The 18834-nt window shown below is 35.0% G+C and overlaps 1 long non-coding RNA gene across 2 annotated transcripts in view; it reads right to left on the bottom strand.

Moving 5' to 3' along the window:
* The window catches only part of LOC309797200, a 1037104-nt gene that overhangs the window by 976529 nt on the left and 41741 nt on the right, over window positions 1-18834 (bottom strand). The window contains exon 2 of one of the 2 annotated variants that reach the window (XR_014292561.1): window positions 6916-7038. This is a non-coding gene — a long non-coding RNA (uncharacterized lncRNA). The remainder of the gene's footprint in view (window positions 1-6915; window positions 7039-18834) is intronic. The other variant, XR_014292562.1, reaches the window with a different exon arrangement.

Here is an 18834-nt window from a genome sequence, read left to right as displayed (position 1 = left end):
CACACTCCAAAATGTACAAATTAGAAAGAGGAAGAAGAGCACATAAAGGAGACAGAAACAGTGGCCAGCGAGGTAGGGGTAAAAGCTGGATAGTCTGATGTCACAGGAGGCAAGAGGAGATGAGTTTTACAGAGGGCTTGGCCAGCTCTATGGAATAACTGAACGTTAATCATTGCATTCAGCACCATGGAGGCTGTTGAGGACCTTGAGCAGAGGGAACACAAGCCTAAATGTGTGGCAGCTGAAGAGATAATGGTGATTGTGGAGATAAATACAAACATGCAAATTTTGATATTAAGGAAAGACAGGACTTAGAAGCAAGGGATGAAAAGTTTAATTTTAAAATGGAAGATGTCAGAGCATATTTGTTTGCTGCTGAGAGCAATCCAGCAGAGAATGAGAAAATTATGATGCAGGAGAGAGGAGTTGGTTGAGGGTCAAACCATTCTTGAATATGCAAGAAGCAATGGGATACAGGGTATAAGTGGAAAAGAGGTCCTTTTATAGGAATGATGGTATTTCTATTGTACTTGGACAGACGATAGGGAATATGTGCATACAGACAAGTTACCTGGGTGATTAGGTGGTGAGAAGACACAGGAGTTCCCTTCTGAATGCTTTTGTTTATTCAGCTGATATTAAAAATAAACTTAATTGTGAATGGTCAAATCCTAATGTTTATTAGACAAACTAGAAATGAAATGGTTACAAAAGTAAATTTCAGGTCTGCTATAGCCAGAGGACATGGAATTGCATTTATATAAAGTACTACAGTGTCTATGCCTCTTTCCACTGTAAGATACTTTTGTAGATCAGATCCCAATCTAGATTTCGGGCTACTCACAAAAATTCAAGGAATATAATCATCCTACCACCCTCCAATCAACTGCCTCAGCAGGGAGAACTCACTAGCAGTAGAGGGAAAGATTCAGAGAAGGAGAAATGTGCAGACCCACACATATACAGAGATAAGCCATTTCCTGCATAATGAGAAGTCATCTTGCCGATCCAATTTAGAGTAAAACAGCATTCTTTAGAATCAATTGAGGAAGAATTCTTAATTAAAAATCTGAACTTTAAACAATTCCAGATGCTAAAGAGACCAAGACTCCTCTGTAATTACTAATTAAGGTTCTACTACAAGAAAGAGATCATTCCAGGATAGCCAATGAGACTATCCCCAAAGTGTGAGATCCAAAAAGATGCTAAGCAGTACCCTGGATAAAGAATCTGAGAAAGATTTAAGGAGCAAAGAAGGGAGCCTTATCTTCCTCAGGGTTTCAGTACTTGGGGAATGGGAATTATAAGCTAATACCTGAACATTGCTTTATTCTCATTTTATTGGCTTTATAAGTTACAAGTTTAAGAGCCCCTTCAAATTTTCCTGTTACACATATATCTAGACTAGTAATATGTAACTAGTGATTATAATCCAGGTTAGAAGGCTGGATTGTCAAGGTCATGTAAGCAGTGCCTCTTACAAAATGGTGTTATAATAATGTTTACTTTTATAAATGTGTGATACACATTGCACACATATCAGCAATTTAAAGCTTGTTTATGGGTCAATTTCCACATCAGAAAGGAGGGAGTTAGAGTAAGTGAACTTTATGATCTATAACAGGTCTAACAATGTATCATTCTAAGCACTGATAAGTATTTTACAACATTTATCAATATTGGTTACCTTAAGCCCCCATGATCTTCAGGGATTTGCAATCACCATTAATGAATCTTAATTCCTAATTTAATCCATTCTGCACACATTATAATTGTATGTAATCTTTGGTAATGTAAAGGCATAAATGAAGGCAGAGCTCAGTTTGTTTGCTTATTTTTTTTAATAAAAAGAACTGCAAGTGCTTATCCTCTCAGATGTCCCTAGCGTTCTTCTGTGAAGTAGATAAGGCAGGATGTGCAATGAACTGATCATAGGATAGTAAAGGCCAAATATTAATTCCTTGCTTCTTTAGCCAAAAATGTTCTTTACATGTCTTTCTAATATGACTTAACGAAATCTAGCCTGCACAACCAGAACCTATGCTGTGAGGCCAGAACTGTTTTAGGAGTTGGGCAAGGTAGCCTCTTAAAATTCATTAGATGTGATTTTTAGCAAGAAAGAGAAAATACTCAAGTGGTAAAATTGTCCTTCTCAAAGAAAAACTGAGCATCTTTTAAATTAACTGCTGTGGCACTAAAACAGACACACAGAATGGGATCATAAAATCTGTTTCCAACTGGTATTTATTACTTCTTGAACAAAGTATGTGTTATGTAGGGTATAGGCATATAGGTTACCATAATAAAAAGAACATGTGTATTTGAATCCTCATGAGCCATTTGCTAGCTGGCAGTCATTGTGTAAATTACTGAGATTCAATTTCCTTATCTGTAAAAATAAGATTTTATGACAAAGTTAAATGAGGTTTAATATACAAAACTCCTAGCACAGTGCCTGCTATTGAGTAACACTCAATAAACAGCTTCTGTTACCACCATTTCAGTATATCAGCTGCTTAAGTATATAGCCATAATGGTATGCTAACGGCTTCTTATCTCTCTGGCTGTCTATGGGATATGTGTATGTGTGAGCCTGCCTGTTCATGTTTACACATAGGAAAGGTTCATTTGAAATATAGAGAATTTTTTTTTAACAAGTCTTTAGAGGACCACATTGTCTGGGTTAAAATCATAAAAGGATTGCAGATGAGAACACTGAAATATGGCAGGAAAGCCGTTATTAGCCTCCATATGAGGATTCAAATGGACACTCTGGATCCTACATCTAAAGAGCCATCTCAGAATGATATAACTTACGCAGTGAAATCCTGGTTGGCTTCATAAAATCCATCATTTCCCTCTGGCTTTGATAATTACATTAAATATAAACTGCAACTAGGTAAGGCCTTATCATTTCTTATTTTACACTGCCCCCTGGAGTCAAAAATGACTATAACATGGGGTTGGCTTTTTTTCTCTAAAATAATGGGGTTTCCTCAAGGGTGAGAATGCACATTGATACTCTACATTTTACCCTTTGGTCAGAGACACATATAGATCACATACATAACTTACATGTGTTGACTACAATAAATACAGGACGGCCTCAACTGAAATGACAAAATAAGGAAAGACCCTAAACTCCAGAATGGTGCCACTTTAAAACTCTTTATCAAATGGTTTCTTAAATTTTGCACAAACTCTTCAACTTGTGATCACATTGCTGTAAAATAATAGTGCAGCCTTTAACTTAAAATATAATAACAGATAGAGAAAGAGAAGTGGAATATCTTTAACAAAATATAAAAGAGAAATTCTGATGTGAAAACCACTTAAAAATAGGCAAGGTCCACTGCATGACATTGGCATTAAGCAGAGAAAGAATACAAATTATGAGCAATTAAACCTAATCAGCAAATTGATAATCAACCGCATACAAGCAAACCTTCAATGATTTTTTTAGGTCAGAAAATAACATTAACTACTATATAATAAGACTTTCATTTGAAAGGCATTTCTTTGAAATATTCCCTTTAACAGCCTCTCAATTATGTCCTCAGTGCTAATCACTTCATTTGAAACTCTTCTGAGACTTCTCTAACTTTTCACGCAATTTTTCTGTGTACAAGGGTTCTCAAGTAAATGGGTACAAATTGTATTTAGATAAAATGTATGTACAATTATTAATTATAATCACTGTTATTATACTAAAGGAAGAGTCTTGACCCTAATTAAGTTTCTTTAAGAGTCTGTCAGAATACTCCTTATTGGAAGAACGCATTTTAGGTCAATTCTCATTAACCAAGTAGCAAGAAAGTAAGAGTCTATAAATATCTTTTAAGGTTCTCTACTTCACAGTTAACAGTGTATAATATTGGAAGGTGAGAAACCTTTTTAAATCAAGTATTTTGACTAAATTTTATTGTTTTCTTTAAATTTACATTCCTCTAAAACGCATAATGAAAAATATACCAAATGGTCCAGCAAATGTTTTGCTAGTACTAGGCATACAGAAATAATACACAGACCCTGTTCCCAAGGAATTAAAAACATCCTAGAAAAAAATGTGTTTAATTCCTCCCCCGACCTCTCTCCCCTGCCAGAAACAGAGTATAATATATTCAATGACAGAATTATATATAACATAAATAGTCTAGAGGAAAGGGGTATCACCTCTTTTGTCAGGGTGAGATATCACAGAAATCACATGACTTTGGACTGGAGTAGAGGCCTCTGTGACTGGGTGGAGCCAATTGTTGGGGAAAAAAAGGTTCCCCTTAAAGAGAAACCAAAATCTAAAATACACAGAGACATATATTGCTAAGACTAATCAATAAAATCAACCATCTGAACAGGAATTTACTCCAGATGAAATTAGTTGTAGAGCACAGTCATTCCAGTGGCCCTCATGCTAAATCCAGCTTAATGCCTGTTGTTGTAAATAAAGTTTTATTGGAACACAGCCATGCCCATTCATGTACGTATGGTCTCTGGCTCCTATTGCACTACTATGGCAGGGTTCAGTACTTGTAACAGAGTCTGGCCCACAAATCCTACAATATTTACTGTCTGGTCTTTTACAGAAAAAGTTTGCTGATCTCTGAATTAGAGAAAGACTTTAACGTAAGTATTTTTAGGGTGATCAAAAAGACAAAGCAATTACATTCATTTAAAAAAAGAAATTACTGACAATAGGATGAGTGAAATAAGAGTAGATGGATATAAAAAAGCGAAACTTTAAAAATCTTGTAAAATAAACAGAAAAATGGGCAAGGGATAGGAATAGAAGAATAGGTACAGTATAAACAGAATAGGTACAGTATATGTTCACTGGAGTATTCTAAAAATGAACAGCCTCCAACTCTATATATCAATAAGGCTACATCTCAAAAATGTTAAGAGTAAAAAACAAACTATAAAAAGTCTGCAAAATAATTTATGTATTCTTTGTGCATAAATATATATATAGAAAACTTGTAGAATCATCCATGGAATTGATAAACACTGAATTCAAGATAGTGGTTACCTTTGGGAAGACAAAAAAGGAGGAAATGGGTAGGAGTACTTGACAAGGGAACTTGAACTTTATTCTGTAATTTTTTTCCATAAGAAAGATCTGAAGCAAATATGCAAGATGTTAAGACTTGTTAAAGATGACACATGAAAAGCAGTATAGTGTAAGCAGTTAAGCCTACTAGCTGTGCGATCCTGGATAAATTACATATTTGTTTACATATTTATCTCTCTGAGACTGTTTTTTTATCTACAAAATAGGAATAATAGTAACAACCTATCTCGTAGCATTGTTTTATAGATTAAATGAGTTGATACATGTTAAGCACATAGAACAGTGCCTGGTACAAAGTCAACACTAGGAGGAGTATTAGCTATTAATATTCTCCTCTATACTTTTCTCCATCTTTGTTATATTTCATAATTAAAAAGAAATAAAAAGTATTTAAAGATAGAGGAAGGAGATGGTAGATAAGGCTAAGAGTTTAGGGGTTTAGGTCATACAGCTCAAACCTGACACTGGAGGGAGATTTTTCTATTCTATTTGATTTAATTCTAAGCTGAGAATATCTTTCAAAATTAGTGGATTTGCTGCTTCTTATTCTCCATCAGACACTGTAGCAGAACTCAGGGTTTTCACAGAAGGATATCAAAAGTGAGTAATATATACTCCTAATAATGCTAGGATCTAGCAGAGCTATCAATACTAAGCACATAGAAAGCGTTCAAGAAATATTTTTTGGAATTGAAGCACTCCACTTCCCGAGACTAAGGGAACTACGTATTTGCACTACTTCCTTTGGAAACAGAATCAACACATGATAGATCTCAGAAGTTCTTCACTTCTGTGGCTTAGAACCCCAGTGAATCCTTGTGAAGAAAACAATTCTACTTAGCCATAACCACAGAATAATAATAGAACATATTTTAAATGGCAATTAATTAATCTTTCTTCATACTCCCTAAGTCTTCACCTAGATATGACTTCAACTAGGAGAAAAGCCAGTGAACCAGACTGGCAGCTCTGGCATGTCCACTGATGCCCCATCACCATTCTCCAAAGTGCTGGCCTAAGAATCTCATACTAGACCACGATGCAAACATCCCCAGGCTTCTAATTATAACTTAGAACTGAAGTCAGTTAATGCCACTAGGCCTCATGTCTCTATTATCTTTGGCCATCTCCTTATTGATCCTTATAATAATAATAATAATAATAACTGATCCTTATAATAACTTTTATTTACCACTTACTACATGCTAAGCAGTAAACATGCATTAATCTGTTACTCTTTACAATAATCCTATGAGCTGCATATATTATAACTCCATTTTACAAACAAGGAACTCAGGTTAATAACTTGTTTACGATTACAGGGCTTTTAACTGGTGGAGCTAGGATTTAAGCCAAGTCATTGTGATAATAGAGTCCACATACATCCCTATTACTCTTCTTTCCATACTACTCTGTACTTCTCTCAATGACACAAGAACTCCCTCCCACTCAAAAAAAAAATAAAAAAACTTTCCACCAAGTCCTCTATGAGCCTCATTCAGTGGTATGCTCCTACATCCCCTACATACTCAAATTCTTCACTGAAGTCAACTGAAACCTGACTTTCCTTGGAGGACACCATTCCTCTGAAGCTTTCTTAATCAGAGCCTGCTTATTATCCAACATTCCACATATTTTTACACTCATATTTTTTTTTACAAAAAGGCTTTGCTTCTTTGAAACTCATGCTACATCACTGAATCATGCTCTAACCCCACTCATTACTGTCATCTACAGGCCTCCTCCTGAGGCACTAATATTCACCAGCCATTTGGAATGAGGATTACAATATGTGCAATCTAATCCATCCATCATCTTAGGGCAATTCACGGTTTGTGTGGACTTACCATGCAGCCACTGAGCTTCTCAGTTCCTTCATCTTTTACACTTCATTGACTTTCACTGCTATACATCCACAGCCATCTGCATCTAGGACTTCACTCAGAAACAATCTGGAACAGACTCATCTGCTGAAAAGAATACAAATAAATCACTGGTGTTCTCAGATCTTATACACCCAACCCGACTCCAGCCACCTCTCTCTTCTTCAGCTTCACTGAGACCATTATTGTCTCCCTTGATCTTACTATTTTCTCGCAGTCAATTATCACCCTACTGGCCTCTCCTGTCTCTACAAAATACCTGGTTCCCAAGGTTTATCACCTGAACTCCTCTCTCACCAGCACCTTTTACTCCTATCCACCATCATACTCACTTTGTAAAACCTCTTCCCTGGACTGACCTCCTCCCTGGACTGGTGCTATATCATGCCTCTGCCATTCATGAACCCAGGCAGCTATACACAAGTGGACATAATCAGTGGTACAGACTGATTTTCAGTCTTAACAAAGGCCTGCATGTTGAGTACCCCTCCTCCTTTGTCAACATGCTCTAAATATGCACGGCTCTCACACTCCATACTCATTTTAAGCTGCTGACTTCGTTTCCTAGTTCATCATCATGAAACATGAGACCATCCAATCTATTCTCCCTTAACTTCTTGTACACTATTCCATTATCTGCATACATCTCCATTCCCACGTCGTTATTCCAGTCTCAGAGGATGACATATCCTTGCTCTTTCTCAGGGCCAGCACCTCCTCTCTGCTTTCACTCTCAGGCCCTTCAGCAGGACAAGGACTAGGATAAGGCAAGAGAGGTGTGCTGGGCACAAGACTTAAGCAGCACTCACTTTCAGATACCAACCCTTTACTTGAACGATGCTGAGAATGAGTGTGTCCCTAAACTCTCTGCCCTGGACCCTTCGCGCTTCTCACACTAGTCCAGTCCCTGTCCACCTGCCTCCTCCAGAACTTTGGTTCATCATTCATCCCCATTTCTATTATCTTCAACCTTTCCCTTCTACATACTCTTTCCACTCACCCTACACAATGTTCAAGTCATGCTCTGTTTCTTCGTGTTGTAAATATCCTAAAAGGCTTCTCTTCTGTGGAGACCATAAGTAGTCTACAATCTTTTTTAACTAGGCAAGTAAATCTGACTAATCCTGGTATTCAATAACAGGAAGTGAATTTGACTCTCACACATATGCAACATTCTCCAATAACAACTTTGTCATTAATAAAGATGATACTTTATGTCCGACTCCTTTACCTTTTCTTTCTCTCCTGAATTTACTCTAAACCTAGACAGTGAAAGGGCTGCTATATATTGGGTTCTTCTCAAAGACTCCAATGGCTACATTCCCTCCTAAATATGTTATTTCTTCTGCCTGGAATCAGTCTATGGCCCAACCTAAACCAATCAACTCCTATTCATCCTTTAGATCTCAGTTACTCTATGAGGGAAGACTTCCCCCAACCGAACTTGAAACTAAAACAAAAATGCCTATTACAAGGTCTCCTAGTACTAGGTACCTCTCCTTTGCATCAATTACCATGGTTGTGATTTTATATTTATTTGAGCGATTATCAGATTGTCTGTCTCTCCTGATAGAATATAAGTGCTAAAGGCAGGAACGATCCCAATTTTGCTTACCATATATCTCAAGCGCTTAGAACTGTATTTGATACATACACAGTAGATGAAGTTCAGATCTTACCTCCTCCAGGAAGATTTCCCTAACCAGCCTAGGTTGAGTGGCCTAGGCCTCTGTTTTCCCATAGCAACAGTGTGGTTTACTTTCATTTTCCTGAACTCAATGCACTGAAATTGTTTATGACTTTATCTCCATGACTATATCCTGACCTTTTTGAAAACAATATTTCATTACGTTCACCTTTGAAACTTTAGCACCTAGCACATTCTTTCACAGGATAGGTGAGCGATAAATTTGTATTGAATGAGTAAAAGTATGTAGGCTTTGTTCCATAGCAAAAGTAGTACACTTTAAAAGCTAGGTAGCAATGAAAGTTGGTGAAAACAAGTCAGTAGGTCTGGTGCACAGCTGTGGGAAGTTGGCAAAGCTACTCCTTGGGAAAGTCTCTTGCAAATTTGCAAGTCTATTACCACATCCAAAGAAAGGCTAAATACTATTATCAGAGCACTGAAAACGTATAGATGTGTAGTACTTTACAGAACTGTTGCATATACATCTTATCATTTATGTTACAAAATACCTAGAGAAGAATCATTATTGTTCCCATTTTATAATCAACAAAACTAACTAATCAAAAACAATGCTGAAGTGATGTAAGATAACACTGGTTACTAACTTTCAGATTCAACACTTGTTATACTGTATCATGCTGTCTCCCTAGCAAACTCAAAGGACCTTCATCTCAGTCCTGAAATTTGTAAGGCCACAGTGCAAACTCCAATAGCTAACACACTTGAATATGACACCTCCATTAATCTGATACAGTATTTCAGATAAAATGGTTAGAAATGGTCTTTGTGTGTTTGGTGAGACTTGGAAAATCTCTACTATGATTTACAGCAGGGATTCTGTTGATGGCGTTTTATGGCCAAAGAATTTTCTTTCAGTCTTGGATATCTGTATCCCTGTTGTTAGTATCAGTTGCACAAGAAAATCTACTCTGTAATAACACTTTCTCTTTTCAACTCCAAATATCAATTTTGCTTAAAATTGAAAAAATCTGATATCTGATCCTTTTTTTAATGCTTTAGAATCAATAAATTATCCTTGGCAAACAATCCTTCAAAATTGGGATACTGTCTTAAACATATCATTTTGACTTTTTATATAAAATGAGATGGTGTTAAGCACTCTTTCCTTTATAAAAATGCCTATTTGTTAGTGCTAAGAAAGGCTTTAAAATGGCTTACTTCAAAACATAAACATGTTATATCCAGTCTAGTCATTTATGAATTAAGGTAGATGGTAGAAAAAGTAAGGAGAGAGAAATCATAGATCCCATTAGTAAATGAAATAGGCAGGATGCCACGCCATCCAGTTTATTTGAAAAGAAAAACATTCCACCCCAAATATCTCCCTGTTGGTTTGTTACGCTACTTTTTTATAGTTATATGCCTTTGTATATATTATATATAGTACGTATTCATATTCTAAAACCATAGCTAGCACAACAAAACTGCGATATCTAGGTAGTACTGCCTAGAACAAAATAAAAGTAAGTGGAGATATTAGTCATGGGCTGATTCAAAGAAAAATGTGAAGTAAATGATGGTAGAGGTGATACAACAGGTATGAACAAAACCGTGAAGATGGTAAACAAATGCCTGGCATTAGGGGAAAACTAGGTCAAGAAACTATGTCTTCTGGTAGTCTCTTTTTTAGGCTAAGTAAGTTCTAAAGGGACAAGGGTTAAACACAACATACACTGCCAAACAGAAGTGCTATGCAGAATGCACAAATAACAACTTAATGTAGCAAAAACTATGCATACCTTTTCAAAGAAATGCAATTAATGAAGTGACAAGGATTTAAAAGAGATGAAATAAAAACTAGAGGAGTATGCTGCCTCTTACTTATGTGTAAAACTCTTTCTCTTAGGACTGTATCTTTGGAAGACATATGGGGGCCAAAAAATTAAATGTGAAAAGTGATAAAATGACACTATAACAGTAAATATAGATGGACATTACAAAAACATACATATACATTTGCAGGGTTATTTTAATGAGTAATGATTTTCACTGAAATTATGAATGAAACAAAAACAAAAACATTAAATCCCATTTCCAAAACAGGTGCATATGATGTTTTTGATAAATTTCTTGAGTATTTTCAATATTGTATAGTCCTATATGTTTTGACAAGTGATGGGAATAACATCAGCTACCTAGCCTCTACCTGCAAATTTATTTACATATGAAGTTATCTTTCCCTTTTTCCTTGTAAGCACAATGCTTACTCCTCCTCCTCTGGTCAGAATCCTACCCCTTGTGACCTCTTCACAGACCTCTCTTTGTTAATTACTCAACCTTCTAATATCATTTGACCATCTCTATTTTTACTGCGGTCTCCCTATCAACATTTAAGCAGGTTCAATTAAAAATAAACATCATTATTTGATCCTGTGTTGCCCTACATCTACCACTCTCTCTTATTCCTCTCCTTCACAGAAAAAGTTATTGCAAGAACTGTCTATACCTGCGTTCTCCAATGTGAAAAGCTTTCTAGGTTCCCAGAGTTAACAAATGGCCTGGTTTCCCTAGAAGAGTCCCATTTATCCCTGCTGTCCCCAGTGTTAAAATTAATAGTGTTCCCTTTCACTCTCAATAGTGAAATGGTTTGGGGAATTCCCTGGCAGTCCAGTGGTTAGGACTCCACACTCTCACTGCTGAGGGCCCAGGTTCAATCCATGGTCAGGGAACTAAGACCCCACAGCCAAATAATAATAATAATAATGATAATGATAATAATAATGATGATGATGAAATGGTTTGGATGATAAAATTATATAGTCACCCTATACCTGCAAATACACATATACAGTGCCTAGGATTAAGTAACATTAACCATCTTTAAGACTCATTTTCAAAATCCTACCAAGAGACATAAAGATGACAAAAGCTATATACACTGAGAATCAGAACACCATCTAAAGATGTCAAAGGAAAAAATATATATAAATTGAGTGAAACTACAGTACAATTATAGTCCAAATGGGATTTTTCAGGAAATTTACAAAATGATACACATGTTTATGTGTAAGTGAATGTCAAATAAATGTTTGAAGAAAGAATAATCCTGAGGGAGAAACTAGATATAGGGAAATAAAAGTCTGTTATTAAGCTAAAATAATAGAAATCATATGATAAGTAGTTTGTAGCATGCAAAAAAAATTCACCAGGGGTGGGATAAAAAAAATTAGAAAGTATGTTTTCACTTGATTTCAAGATACAAATTAATATAAGTGTTACTTAACATATGGATTGACAGTAGTGCAAGTATGTAATAAAAAAATACAGCTTTCCCCCACTATCCAAAAATGGAGTGTTCCTAGGAAACCTTTCATAAGCCAGAATGGCATAAAGCGAAGAAGGAATTACGTTAGGACACATCTCGCTAAAGGATGCACGAAATAAATGGAGATAAAGCACAGGTGCTCACCCACACAATTCAAAGCTATGATGGCTGGATGCTGAGATGTTGTGTGTGGTTCCCGGGAAGGAACTTGGTGATGCTAAGAGTGCATGTCACCTCTATAACAGCTCACTGCAAAATAAACACTGAGCACTATTTTCACTTTTCACCTCTTTTCTTGAAAGCAAAAATCCTCTTAGAACTTCTTTTGGTTAGTGCAAACAGGTCCTAGTGTAGGTCTTCATAAAAGCAAAGTCATATATTGATGGTGCATGCACAAATTGTGCATGCTAGGCATGTGTGCTCAAAAATTTGAGGAGACCTCTCTACTAGATGATTCAAAAAAAGATCTTGTCATATATAACATGTAATATATGATGAAGAACATCATAAAGCACTGGGGAAGGGATAAATGATGCTCATGCTATTTTTTAGCTAATGGGAAAATAAATTTATATATTCATCTTATTTCATGCAGCAAAATAAATTCCAGCTGGATTACAGAAATAAATATAAAATTAATTAATCAATAAAATCCTAGAGGAACAAAGAGATGAATAATTTTTCAAGTATGGGGAGGGGGGCTTCCTAAGTTTCAAAGCAGAAAAAAATCATTAAATGATGTTGATATAAATGACTGGAATAAATCACAAAATTTCTGAATTTCAAAATATAACTAGGAAAATTAAAAGGCAAACAATAAATTTAGAAATGTAATAAAGATGGCAACTTATTTTAAAAGCTCAATATAAATGTTTAAGAAAAATGTTAAAACCCTTTGTATAAAACTGAGCAATTGACATAACAAATAATGCACAATTATGAAAATCAAATTGCTAATAATTTTGAAGAAAAAAAAGGTTCAACATTAGTAGAAATCAAAGAAATAAAAATGTTAAAAATAGAGTCATATTTTTCTCATCAAAGTAACAATATATGGTTCTACATTCTACCTACTAAAATAGTCAATTTTTAAAATGAAAGAGCTAATGATGTCCCTTTCATCCATCATGAATATGAATCTAACCTAAGAAAATAATCCTGAGTGTAGGAAAATCTTGATATGGGTAAATATTTTATTGTATCATAATTTACACAGTGAAAAATATATATATAATACTGTATGATTCCAACTATAAGACATTCTGGCCAAGACAAAACTATGGCGATAATAAAAAGATCAGTGGTTGCCAAGTAGAGCACAGAGGATTTTTAGGGCAGTGAAAATACTCTATATGATACTGTAATAATGAATATGTGTCATCATACGTTTGCCCAAATGCATAGAATGTACAACATCAACAGTGAACTCTAATGTAAACTATAGACTTCGGGTGGTAATGATGTGTCAATGCAGGTTCATTAAGTGTACCACTCTGGTGGGGGATATTGATAGCAGGGGAGGCTATGCTGTGTGGAGGCAGGGAGTATACATGAAATCTCTCCACCTTCCTCTCATTTTTCTGTGAACCTAAAACTGCTCTAAAAACATTTGTCTTTAAAAAACAGACACACCCAAACTTTGAAAAAAGGGGAATGGTATCTCATTTTTCACTGAGCTATCCAGCAGTGATTAAAAAGATGATTCAAAATCATTTTATAATGAGAAATACTAATTTTATAGTGTTAAAGTAAAACCAATCAAGAGTATAAGATTATGTAGTCTCTGTAATCTCAACTACATAAATAATTTTCCACTTAGGCACAATCCTGAGCTAAGGAAATATTAGATTCTGAACGCTTCATGCTGTACCAAAGAAGCTCGTATTCCTATTTTCACTACACAAATAACTAGTTTGGATGATGTTTTTCTCAGAATATACCAGTATATCTGCTATTGAGAACGTCAAATCTAAATCTCTATTTGCAAAGTAAAGCAGAGAATAGAGCGTGGTATGCAGATAATTGTGGACAATATCCTATGTCTAACTGATTTTGTTGGTAGGTTAAAAATGTACCTTTCATATTTGTCTCAAATTTCTATCTACTAGTTCCAGTTGGATGGCAGATGTTAGTTTGGTACAGTGCTTAATATAATGCCTTGGCCACAGTAAATACTCAAAATATGGAGGTTGATTAAGGCACTAGACTTATAAGTAGTAAAACCAACCCAAATTTTTTAGATGACACTTGGAAAAATGTTACACTTTTGAAACAATTTTTAAATTATTCAAAACATTTTGAAAATGAGAAGAACACTGTTTCATAAAAGCAAGGAACAAGGCAAATGGTAATCAAATTTATGGGCCATTAAAGGGGAAATATACCTTAATTATTTATGTACTGTGGTGGACAGGAAATTATAAGCAAAGAGAAGCACTGAACATGCAAAAAGCATTCGTTTGTCTCTCATTTTAATGTGGCAATGGTCATGTGTCCAAATGCTATTAGTGTTTGGCAGAAAAGCCAGATAAGTAAGTGAAAAGTCATGTGGCGGAGACAAAAATGACACAGACTCCTTAATGGAGAAATATTCCCCTGTTTACTATATATTTTAACAGGAACATAAATACATAGACTGAAGGGAGGTGACACCTGCAGACAAAATTGTATCAGCAGTGTTTATGAAGGTTAGTTATAGGAGACTAGGACTTGGTATTCAGCATTTGGATGACAGAGTGTCGTACTAGTAAACAGAGTCCTGCAAAGAGCAATGAGTGTGGCCTATTTATAAATCCCAGACTTCCCTTCTCATTCCTTTAAAAATCTATTTTCTTTACCTTTTTGTTTTTTGGGTTTTTTTGGCTTGATCTCAACCCATTGAAGATTAAGAATAGGAAAAGGAGACATCACAGATGCTTTAATTCCACCTGCGATGGTTCTTTTCTAATTTGCCGGTTTATGTAAATAAATATTTATTGGAACACAGCTACATCCATTCACTTACTGCCTGGGGCTGCAACAGACTCAGACTGTGTGGCCCACAAGGTCTAAAATATTTGTTACCTGGCCTTTTATGGAAAAAGTTTGCAGAACCCAAGGTTAAATAAATACGTGATTCCAATAACAGTCTATCAACCGTGGAAAAATGTGAAAATATTCTCAGGCAGAAGGAAACACAAGCCTCAAACCCAGCAAGCCGGGCATCTACCTCCTCTGATGGCTTCAGGTGCCCAGAGCCAGGTGGGGTCTCCCAAGACCTTTGAAGCGGCAAGAGGCACAGAAGTCCTCCCACAAAATGCAAGGACTTCCTACTGTTGTTTAGAATTTTTCATGATGCCTAGTTTTCCAAGTTACTTTGTAGGAAACATGACGACAGAGAGGACCCGCCAACAGCTTCCGTATCAAAAATGTCCTAAATACAAGGCTAGGATCCCAGAATAAGAAAATATATGCTTTAGCATGTCAAACCCTGAAGTTAAAGTGACAATTCACAGAAGTCTGAGGTTCACATTGGTATTTACTTAGTTTACATAAGCGTATTGGGTCTAATGATGACAGAGCCAATGTAGAGTATTTGAAAGGTTTTCTGGAGAACCCAGTGAATTATTTCTTAGCAATATTCCCTTTTTGGGAAATAGAACAGTAAGAAAGGAGTACAAGGACTTGTCAGGTTGCATTCTGAAACACATCTTTCAAAGGATTTGTATTGTTATGCTGTCACTGCCTGAGATCATCTTAGCTTTGGAAAATTCTCATTTTCTTTGTAATTAAATGGATTCTATTTCAAATTTAAAAAAAGACTGGAGCACATAAAATATTGCCTTTTCTGTATAGACCTGAGGGAATTCAATATATATAAAGACTTTTTTATAACTTCATTCAAAAAACTTATGTTCAACTGTTTGTGGCTTTAATATCTAAGCAATAAAAATAATACCTCAGTGTTATGGAGAAAAGAATGGACACATTTTCCCTTGGTTAAACTAACACATTCTGTATGTATAAGGGTTAAGGAGTCAAGTGTCCTAGGATTCAGTTACATGATCACTTCCAGTAAATAGTATGATGATTCTAGGGAAGTCATTTTAAGACTCCTCACTGTTTCCATTCTAAAAACTGGAAGTGTTACCTTGCTCTGCCTGTACTTCTCACTGGGTATGTGATGGTTAAGTGCATAGTGGATGATATCATACTGCTTCCTGGAGAAAATCAGAGGATTAGAACCCAGCCTAATTAATGCCTACTCCCAAATGCTTCGAGACCTCTGTTTTTCTCATGAAAAATTATTGTTGGATTTTTCCATGACTTAGTCACTGAAAATGATAAAGCTTCTTTCAAACAGGTTAGGTATAACCTTGTGCACTCTTATTTCACAATCTTTAAGTTTCACAGTACATTATGATATAATTATAAAAATGTCATACAAAAGAGATAACATATTTCTTGACCTCCCCATCCCAATTTATCAGTGGGGTGTAAATCCTTATAGAATTTTAAACAAATTAATTTATATACTTGTGAACCCTGTAGAACTTGTAAATAATTCTGATTTTACATTTGGAAAATATTCAAGGTGATCATTTTTGCCATTTTTTTACATGTAAAATAATTTTTCACAGATTTGGAATCTGTTCCCACCAATTAATTTGATTTGACTAATGCTGCATTGATTTGGACTTTATGAAAAAAATAAAACAATTTCTGAAAACAGATCTATTGCCTTAGGCTTTTTATAGACTTAAACACATGTTCCAAATTTTGTTTGTCTTAAAAATTATTGTTGTTTAATTTTATGATGAACTTTATTTGGACTACTGGCTACTCAGCACTGAAGGAGGAAGAAGCTGCAGAATAAGAGGGTGAGGAGGAGAAAACAATCAGGACAACAAAAAGAATTAGAATAGAAAAGAAATTGTAAGAAACATTAAAATTAGCAAGCTTAAAACAAGATAATAGAAGCAAGACAGTATGAAAATGGGTGAAACCTACCTATTAAAAGAAAAATAATAGAGTGAGCTAATGGAAAACCCTACCTAAAACAAAATTAATCCAAACGGTTGAAAGAGACTTGACAAAGGAATACCAGATGTAATAACATATGCAAAGGAAAACATTTTCAGTGACTCAAGAGTCTTTCAGGGACTCACTGTGTTGATAAAAGGCAAAAATCCATGCTGAGTAACTAACCATTTGTTAATATTGCAAGGAAAAATGAAAATAAACCAAATCTGGTGTATGTTTTCATTACATATCTATAAGAGGTCAATTAGATTTCTAACAAAAATAAGTATATAATTAATACAGTAGGGATATAAAACATGAGTGACATATTAAAATAAAAACACATTATAAACTTCTATATGCAATATGATAGTATTAAAATCCATGTTTATATATTTCTGAGAAGTGGGGTTATAGATGATTTTAATTTCCTTTTGTGCTTTCGTATGTTTTTAAAATTGTTTTAAAAGCACAGGATTTCTTAAAAACAGTAAAATATTTGGCATACAGTTAAAAAAAAGTTCTTTGCCTTTTTTTTTTTTTTTACTTCCCTTATGTGTTCGTTCATACCTCCCTGCCTTTGGTCTCACTGTTCCCCCTTAAAAAAAAAAATACTGTCCTCTCTTCTTTTTATCTATTCAAGTTCTACCTTCAAGACTTTTAATGAAAACTTTCTTCTATAGCAGATTTAATCTGGCTCACAGATGTTTACCCCCCAGAAATATAGCACAGATAGTAAAAGTTTAAAACTGGTGGCATCACAGAGACCTTGGTTTGAACGCTGGCTCTGGCTTTTATCAACTGCGTGAATTTGGACATGTTAATTAACAACTTTAAGCATCATTTTACCCAGCTGTTAAACGGATAATAATAGTAGCTATTTCATACAGTTGCTATAGGAGGATTAAAAGCTGACATATAAATTTACCACAGAACCTGGCACATAATAAGCACTCAGTGTTATTGCATTCTGCTTGAGCAAATTTTATAATCCTCTTTTATCTCGTCTATGCCCAGCAAAATATACCTTAGGCACTTTCTCCTTGTTGATTAATTTATCTGTTAGAATCCATCTTTCAGTCTAATGAAAGCAAGATTCAATGGGAAAAAATCTGTGAAATACTGGGCCTTACACCTCACCTAAAAAACACTGAATTCCACAGAAACAGGTAATCTGTTTCCCTGCAGAAACAGGGAAATTTGACTAATACTGCATTTGACTAATACTAATATCATGTTTCCCTGCATTTATGGAGTTATCAACCAAGTTAGCTGGTCATTTTGAAATCTCTCAAGTAATTTCCTTTATGAGCAATATTTTATTTGCAATTCATTACCTACATTCTCATACACTTTAAAAGAGCTGGAGATGAAGAAATAGTCTTAAAAGTTTCTTGAGGCTAACTTGTTGGTTTCTTAGTCACCAAAATTGAATGGCTGCAGGTTCCAAGTTCTTTTTGTAGTTTCATATTTTGTGCCAGTTTAGGAAGAGTCCAGATAATACCAGCTATGTTTAAGAAATGCTAATCAGGTTGTAGGACTTTGAAATGATTAGCCTATGCACCATGATGTTTTCTAAGAAAAAAATGTATTTTTAATAACCTGATTTTTCACATATGCTGCGATAATACTTGACCCTATGAAGAAATTGGGTTTCCCCTGAAACATGTTAAATTTAAATGAATATTTACTGTATACCTAAAGAATGCTTCATGTGAAGTTTCTAGTATGGCTCATATTATATGAGTGATTTTTTAAAAAATCAAACCATAAAAAAATACAAGTGATTATCAAATTGCTGATGGTGATACTTTTAAAGCTTCAAAGCAATGGAAGAAATTACAAATGAAAATATGGATGTTTGCTTATACAAAAATCTTAAAACTTGAGCAGAATATAAACAAAACTA

Source organism: Mesoplodon mirus (assembly GCF_964341445.2).
Source record: "Mesoplodon mirus genome assembly, chromosome: X".
In the NCBI taxonomy this organism is placed as follows: Eukaryota; Metazoa; Chordata; class Mammalia; order Artiodactyla; family Ziphiidae; genus Mesoplodon; species Mesoplodon mirus.
The sequence above is the reverse complement of the archived record's forward strand: the minus strand, read 5'-3'. Positions and strand labels throughout refer to the sequence as shown.